This window comes from Clupea harengus, chromosome 11 (assembly GCF_900700415.2).
Source record: "Clupea harengus chromosome 11, Ch_v2.0.2, whole genome shotgun sequence".
Classification (NCBI taxonomy): domain Eukaryota; kingdom Metazoa; phylum Chordata; class Actinopteri; order Clupeiformes; family Clupeidae; genus Clupea; species Clupea harengus.
In genome coordinates, this window is record NC_045162.1 from 4746005 (window position 1) to 4754667 (window position 8663).

Genomic DNA, 8663 nt, shown 5'->3' on the forward strand with positions numbered 1-8663 from the left:
TTTATACCCACCGCTGTGTTGGTTATCTGGCTGAGCTCAAGGACCCTGCTTATCTGAATCTGGCACTGAAACGAGCTCAATCCACTTGTTATACAGCAACTTTGCTAACATATGCTAACAAGGCTTGGTGGAACTGTTTTGTCAAAAATCAAAATCCCCGTATCACTTTTAGGTATCTCTCTAGCATCTGTATTGTTCTTGACACATCTCAGACATAACAAATAAAGTTTATTTTATTTAACAAATGAATTACAAGGCCAAAGAAAAAGTGACAGAAGTTCAGTGATATGGGATATTTTTTAGCTATATCATTGTAATACATCTTTGTCTCAAATAATGTGTGAAAGTATGAAATATAATCATTCAGGATAGATGTAGCAGTGCAAGCCTTTTGTGTTGATCTGTTTTTTTCCCTATGACAGCGTGGACCTTTTGAATCACTTCTGCACATTCTGTTTTCCCATGCCAAATATAGATGTTCTCTTTATCAGAAACCCTCTGAAATCCAGCCCACTCAACAGGTTTAGACATACCCAGTCCCTGTTAAACTTTAAAACTTTAAGATTATTTTAGTCATAATTCAATATTGATACTCTCCAAAATAATATTCCAACAGTCTCAATAATGTATCCGTCAAAATGTTTCAGATGTAATCCCTATTTAAACAGAAATGCTTAATCTGTATTATCAAATAATGTTTATATAGATACATTTTGGGTAGACCCCATGTCACTGCAAACTACAGTGTCAGTAGAGCGCAGGAGCAGGGACCAAGCCACCAAGCCACCACAGGCTTGAAGCTGACATTGGTTCTTTTACTGGAGAGTATAGAGTCACAAAAGTCCAAAAGGTTATTGAAGGAAATCCACGGAAAAACAAAAATGTGCATTTGAACAGAGTGCAAAGATTACAGCCAACGACCAACTAGCATGTTCATTCTGCGCTTAGGTGGTGGTAGTATGAATGTGTCAAGGTAAACAGGAAGATACAGTCTACAAAGTGTAAAGCAGCGTTTGTTTATCATTTTCACACCCTTCTCGCTCACCACAGATGGTTTCGTGATAGCTACTTCTAATCGAGAATATGTCTGATAATAAGTTGCAAATGCTACTGGTGGCGTCAGCCCTTGGTCTTTTGGTTGTAGAACATAAAAAGAGGCAGAGGCGAAAAATGAGGAGAAACCTCACTCATTTGATTAAATCATAGATACTACAGCAACAGGCTCAAGGGGCTTTCCAGTGTCGAGAGTTGGAGATAACTGAAACCGGATTTAGCTTGGGTCTTTCATGTTCAGTTCCACATGTTGAAGAAACGTATTGGTCCAATCATCCGGAGGCAAAACACTAACTACCAATCAGAGAGATCTCTCTCAATGATGGACTCCGCCACCGATTCAAAATGCTTAATCGACCAAAAAGCCGCTGACAGGCGTGCGACTAGTGGCAACGGAGCGGGACACACTTCAAAAACTAGGGCCGCAGACGCTCACCAAGGGGGGCTCGACATAGGCAGATGGCCGACCACCACTTTAGTCACAGGCTTTAGTCGACAGCCAAAATGGTGGTCTTGGCTGGCGCCTCCTATTGGCCTGCTGCTGATGGCATCTCTGAGTTCTTTTCAGGGTCCTCCAGGCCTTTTTCCAGGTCTGGGTGCATCTCACCACAGCAGCCTCTGCTGACGGAATCACCATGACCCGGAACCACCATGACCCGGAAGCACCATGGCCACCTTCTGATCAGGGAATAAAGGAGGTTGGAATCCACATTGGACCTCAAAAAGGGAAATACCTGTGGAGGCACTGATGAGTTGATCGAGCGCTTCCTCGGCCCACACCATGAAGATGGGTTTTCAGCCGTCACACATCAGATATTTCTGCAATTTCTGTTTTACATTTACATTTACATTTACATTTAGTAATTTAGCAGACGCTTTTGTCCAAAGCGACATACAAGGGAGAGAACAGTCAAGCTAAGAGCAATAAAAACCTGGTGTAACAATAAATACTACTTTACATAAGAAATAGAAAAACGACATAGAAAGAAAAAGAAGTGCAAGTTAAGCACTAGTCAAGGTGCCAGTTAGGAAGGGAGGTGCTCTCTGAAGAGTTGGGTCTTCAAAAGCTTCTTCAAAAGCCCCTGCTCTGATAGTACTAGGCAGTTCGTTCCACCAACATGGAACTACAAATGGGAATAGTCTCGATTGCCGTGCTTGCACAGACGGCAGTGCCAAACGACGCTTACTAGACGAGCGCAGCATCCTGGGTGTAACATTTGCCCTTACAAGAGCATTTAGGTAGGTGGGAGCAGAACCAGCAAGCACTCTGTAGGCAAGCATAAGTGACTTGAACTTAATGCAAGCAGCTACCGGCAGCCAGTGGAGCTCAATGAGTAGCGGGGTGATGTGTGCCCTCTTCGGTTGGTTGAACACCAGACGAGCCGCCGCGTTCTGGATCATCTGTAGTGGTTTCACCACGCAAACCGGCAGGCCCGTTAGGAGGGCGTTGCAGTAGTCAAGGCGGGAACTCACCAAGGTTTGCACCAGCAGCTGGGTGGCATACTGGGTTAGGTACGGCCTGATTTTGCGGATGTTGTATAGCGCAAAGCGGCACGACCTGGAGACAGAGGCGATGTGGGCCGTGAAGGTCAGTTGGTCATCAATAATGACCCCGAGGTTTCTTGCTGTTTTGGTTTTACTCTCTCTGTCTGCCTATTCGACTGGAGATCTTAAACTGAAGAGAGACGCCTTCCAGAAGCATGAGGCAAATTGAGGCCCCATCTGATCCCACATCTGCTGGTACGCCATGATACCTAACCACCATCTAATACCACAAGACAGCCATCTCCTTGGCAGCCGTGTCCAAGACAGCCATCTCCTTGGCTGAAGGAAGTTTCTTCAATGACCAGAATGACAGTGTTACCTTTAGAGGTAGCCCTGAAACGGAATCCATCTAGATGGCGGTGAGAAATGGAAAGAGGATGGAGCGAGCTAGCCAGCCAGTCTTCTGGAGGAGGACTTCTAGCTGGCCCAAACCCAAAATCTGCGGAAGCAGGACTCAAAACAAGTGGCACTCCATGAATGGCACCTCCCTCACTCATTGAAGATTGCGGCTCATGAATCCGCAGCCAAGGGTAACCTAGAATTATGGGATCATGAGGGGTCTCAATCAAGTAAAAACAAATAGTCTCAGTCTGGCTTAGTCAGCCGTGACGGACTAGTGCACTACTTACATTTCCCAGACCCACTGGGACGCTCTTCAATGATGTGCACACAAAAACAGCAATCTCACATTCCTCATAAGGAATGTCTAGTGACTGGGCTAAAGTAATATCTAAAAAATTCCCAGCTGCTCCAGAGTCAGTAAGAGACTCACTTCCAGCTCGGTGACACAGACAACAGCATCTTAGAAGTGGCCAGTGGTTCACCAGAACTTTCTCCTCCTCTAGCGAGTGTTGGGTTTTCCCCAGAGTTCTGAGCACTGCACTGTGCCCGGAGATGAGCTGCCCCTCTGCAGTACAAACACGCATCTTTCTCTGCCTTTCCTTTGAATTCAACCGCAAACCGCCCAACTGCATGGGTTCCTTCTCCTGGGGGGCCCCTAAGTCATTGGAGAAGCGAGAGCAGACTTCAGTTGTGGCATTAGCAGAGCTGAGTCAGAAGGGGTTCCCCTGTCTCTCTCTCTCCCTTCCCCTCTGCCGAATGTGAAGATCCAGCTGGATAGCCACAGTGATCAGCATCTGCCTTCTGCCTTCTACCTTCTGCCAGACCATGGAAGAGGGAGGTAAGAGGAGGCTCACCCTCCCAGTGACTCTCTGCTGCTAGTGCCTGGAACTCGATAGCATAATCATCTGCGGAGCACCAGTGTAGTCGAGTGAGCAAGCTGAGGCATAATCATCTGCGGAGCACCAGTGTAGTCAAGTGACTAAGCTGAGTGCGAGCTGCCTCTCTTCCAGCCACAGGGTGGTTAAAGAACCTTTCAGCAAGGCTATGAACTCTTGGCTGTCGGAGTAAACTGACGACTGTTGCCCCACAAATTTCTGTCGCGCTATTCCATGGTTCCCCCACTCAGGAGGGAGATGATGATGTAGGCCACCTTGGCCCGCTCCAACGGGAACTGGGTCGGCTGGTGTTCAAACGCCAGAGAACACAGAGTCAAATAAACCCTTCCAGGTCTCCGGAGTCCTGTCCTGTCTGTGGAGTTGGCAAGATGACCTTCCTGCCTCACCTCCACCGCCAGCTGAGCCCAACCCTCTGGCACCACCCTTGGCCCTGGGGCAAGAGGTCAGCTCGCCAACTCCACAGCGATTTGACAGGATTTCAATTATATTTCTCGTCACTGGAAGGGTAACCTTCATAGTGAGCCAGTGCTTCTTTCATGGCCTCTGTAATGCATCTGGTAGTGTTAAATCACACAGTACAGTGAGTGGGACCACCCAGTGTGCCAGCTGGGCCTCCTGTCTGCCAAATAGTCTTTTTTTTATTTAGTTCAGAGGGCTGGTAAGCACGACTCGTGTTAGCCTTTTGCCTCTGTTCATTAAAAGAATGGTTGCAGGCTTGGTTTTTAATTACAAAGCTTGTGGCATTGATTTCCCCTGCAGGAAAGTTACCTCCAGAAACATTGTTAGCAAATAACAAATATAAGAGGCTGATAAAAACGTTTTGAACCCTTGATATTTAGCAGTAAATGGCATTTTGTGAATCGAACACAAGGGTGACTTCACACCTTATATGAGACGTGCACAGAGTGCACTTACATGATATACACATCGTCAGCTTTTACTGTTTATGTTAATAAAAAACGGTGTTGTACACATGGTTCAACACAGTCGCTTTTTGTTATATATTTTATTCAAGGCTTTAATGTTTTCTCTTCATTCGAACAGTCAATCTCAGTCTCTGAACAATTCAATCTGATACTTCCTTACATTCCACAGTGAAGAACTAAAAATGAAAAACTGGAATACATGAAGCGCCCGTAGAGGGCAGTAATGTATTTGGGTGCTGTACAACTTGTTTATCATTTAGCCTAAGGGGCTATAATTAACCATGAGTAACACTACTCTAGGTTTATGTGTAATTTTCACTGTTGATTATGAAAGCCATAATTTTCAATGCCACTGCAACGACAATTATCTGAACTATGAGACATTGTTGTGTGATTCAGGAGATCCACATGCAAAATAACATGAAAGGGAATGCAGTTGATCACCAAATGAGTTTGTTGTCTTAAATCTTTAGAATCCACCAAGACATCCTGAAGGATGCAGAGTGTGTGTGTGAGAATGTGTGTGGTAGAAGGCGAAGAGTTTGGTATGTGTGTGTCTGTAGGGGGTATATGTGTGTCTGTATGTGTGTGTCAGTATGTGTGTGTGGTTTTCTGTGTATATCTCTGTATACTGTAGTTAAATGCACCTTGAGATTCTTTTTTTCCATACAGTTCTGCATCACTGAGGAACAGTTCATGCCACTTTTTGTCTTAGTTACTCTGTATCTAGGCCTCTGCAAGATGTAAGTAATGGCATTTCCTCTTCCTACATTATGCAAGAATCTGCACCAAAGATAAGTGCTAAATTCGTCTTTTTGAATAGTCCTTTGTCATGGTGAGATGGCCATGTTCTTTCGTTGCATTTCAATTGGACCAAACAGCTTTGCACCCTTCCAGTACAGCATGTAAAAAATAGAATGCACGCCCGCAAAATAGACTGAATTTATTGCTGTCTTTAAATACAGAAATGATTTAATTATTTTGATGATATTCTGAGACCAAAATGAGGCTGAACTGTTAGACCTTCACAGTAGTCCAACTGTTGTACTTCCTGTAGAGAAATGAAGAACTGTTTCCTTGTTTAAGAAAGAAAAAATGCCGTACCTGGTTCAAACCTAGTGTGCTGACTTTCAGTTCTAGTATAATTTGCTGTTAAAGTTGCCGTCAAAGCAAACAGCCACATGTCAGAGAGCGCTCGTCTGCGCGGAAGAGCGCCAAAGGTGTTTATCAGACCCAGACAGGAAAACATTCAAATGTTAGGGTACATGAAGCCAACCCTATCATTATACATGCTTAAGGTTTAAATATAACGCGTTCCCATCCAGCTCGGACAAGTTCTCTCTCCTCCATTTCCTTGTCCTTGCAAAGCGCGTTCCGCTGTCATGGAACTATGACCAAGCGTGACTTTCTGGGTATGGCAGTCAGGCCCAGCTCAGTTGTGGAGTCCACTGCACATTCATCAGAGGCCTGAAAGATTATTTGTGTGTGAAAGACCACAGTTTCAATGTGTGTTTGTTTTGTGCTGTCAGGCCGTTCGTTAATGGAGGGCCCATTATGTGTTGTTTCCCCCAAAATATGCACACCTTATTTTCTCTTGGAAGGCAAGGGTGAAATAACAGTATTAGCTGACCATCTGTGAAAGGAAATGACACAGATCGCTGTATTGTGAGAAGAAAAAGGAACAGTGATATGTCATAACCTGCAACTGTCCTCCTGTGTGCTCAGTCACTGTTGTGTTTATCGTCTTAGAGGTAAAGGTGAAAATTATTATATTTACATGAGTAGACACATAATTTGACATGACTGTGGCTCCTGGTGGCTATAGGAAGCCATATTTTGTGGAGAACTGCGGCACCACTATGACTAACTTCACGGCAAATAATGGTGCAGCGACAGTCAGAGCGAAGGCATGGCTTTGGATTCGTAAAAGTCTTTTTTTAACATGTGAACTGGGAGTGGAGCGGCAGTCGTGCAAACAACACCATGTGCCACGCATATGCTGCTTTCCATTCAGCTGACGAAATGGAGCATGGTGGATGTGGAGACGGAGAGAAAAAAAAATGGGAAGATCTCACTGTGAGAAAGAAACAGAGAGAGAGAAAGAGAGAGAGAGAGAGAGAGCATTTATAGACCGCTCTTGTGTGAAGCAAGCACATTATTGACCTTGTCAGGGTGCCCGCAAATCTGTTGACATTTTCCTCTTTCCCTAAAAATTCACATTCGCTTCCTCTTTGATGTCCATCACTGGTCATGAGCAGGACAATGGTGCCTTATTCTTCTCTTTGCCATAGTGCAGAGATTCCTCTTACGGGCTTCCCCTCCTTTCCTTATCGTACATGTTGCACACAAAAAAAAACAGTTATCTGGTGCACACATACTTCCATACACTCATCCAAGCAAGTACAGACAGACAGACAGACAGACAGACACACACACACACACAAACACACAGACTCACACACTGTCACATGTGGCTGTGTTTTGATGGTGGGTTGGGTGTAAGAGATTGGGGGGGGGGGCATTTGACTCAACAAACAAAATTCCTGACCTTCCTACGCCTAAGTGAACAAGTTCCAGTCAACCCTGCCACAACGTGTAAGCAAATCTTCGAAGGTCATGACATGAAAAATTCCCCTGTCCCCTGCCCAGTCACCGCAAACACAGACCGATTCTCCTGAAGTCTCTAGTTATGCAAGCCACGTGTCAGTAAATCTTGTGAAATATAGATATAGATCAGATGGCAGGAACAGGAAGAAAGACCAGAGTCAAACACAAAACTATTCACAGTCCTGTGTTTGATCTTTAGAAAACGACAGCACAGTGGCAGTGACAGAAAAGTCTGCTATTTTGCAGGCTCAACTTTCTTGTGTATTGCAGCCGCTCGGACTTCCATGCAAAACAGCACAGCAAGGGATCGAAACAGCACCCACCCCCTCCCTACCACACCCTTACTCCATCTGCACGAAAGGCATACAAATTTCCCCGTAGACCCCCATCCCACCAGAAGCATTTTTCGGCCCCGCTGAGTCCCCGCTGCTTGTTCTACACACCCAAATTGGTATTTGTGTTGGCCGACATAATTGCAAGTTTGGTTGGCAAATCAAGCAGTGTGGCAAAACTTGGGTCTGACAGAGCTGCCCTCAAACTACAGCTTTGAGGTAACTATTAATATCCCATGCAGACACCATCATTTGGAGTGACTCATAACAGCTTTATAGTATGACCGGGGGAACAATCGATTGAAAGGACTAAACTCTTCAGATCGTGGATCTAAGGAAGGGATAAATACTGCAAGAGAAAGAAAGCTACGTTGTGATTCTTGAGAGGATTTTTCACCTCGTGAAATCTGAGGAAATGTAAATAATAGTTTATATGGCGCTTCCCCCGCCGGCGGGGGAGGAAATGGGAGAGAAAACAAACCACTTTTAGGATTCAACTACAAACTTTCTTTTGCCTGAGTCTTCAAATTCTGCCTCTCTTTCTCTCTCTCTCTCTCTCTCTCTCTCTCGCTCTCTCTCTCTCTCGCTCTCTCTCTCCCTGATGTTTTCTATCCATCTCTTTCTCTCACGCTTTGCTCCTCCGCCTCGTCCTCTCTGTTCTCATCCCCAGCACATCTGTGCAGCGGGCCAAGAGCACAGCATCCCCAAGTGAAGAGCTCCGGGACCAGGGGTTTTATGTCGGCTCTGAGCCCCTTCTGAGCGTTTGTATACATGCCTGTGTGCGTGTGTGTGTAGGTGTGTGCGTGCGTAAGTGCATGCGCGCGTGTGTGTGTGTGTGTGTGTGTGTCCGTGTGTGTGTCCGTGTGCGTTTGTGTGTGGGTGTGTGCGTGCATCTGTGCAGCGGGCCAAGAGCACAGCATCCCCAAGTGAAGAGCTCCAGGGCCAGGGGTTTTATGTCTCTG